This window comes from Phaethon lepturus, unplaced genomic scaffold (genome assembly GCF_000687285.1).
Source record: "Phaethon lepturus isolate BGI_N335 unplaced genomic scaffold, ASM68728v1 scaffold28088, whole genome shotgun sequence".
NCBI lineage: Eukaryota > Metazoa > Chordata > Aves > Phaethontiformes > Phaethontidae > Phaethon > Phaethon lepturus.
This window is the reverse complement of record NW_010560190.1, coordinates 13,933-14,142: the sequence shown is the minus strand read 5'-3', so window position 1 is coordinate 14,142 and position 210 is coordinate 13,933.

Genomic DNA, 210 nt, shown 5'->3' with positions numbered 1-210 from the left:
GGTGGTAGGACTGGGATGGAAAAGAGCTCCTGGCCCCTCACCTTTGGCCACCCAGGACACACCAGTGCAGCAAAAATTTTCCTACCGTAGGTGCCATTGCTACGTCTCTACATCTCTTTTTGCTTGCCTTCACCCCACTCCTTATTTTGCTTTAGGATGACCCGAGTAAACCTAACTGCTGATTCCCAAGCGGCTGGTCCCCAGGGAGGT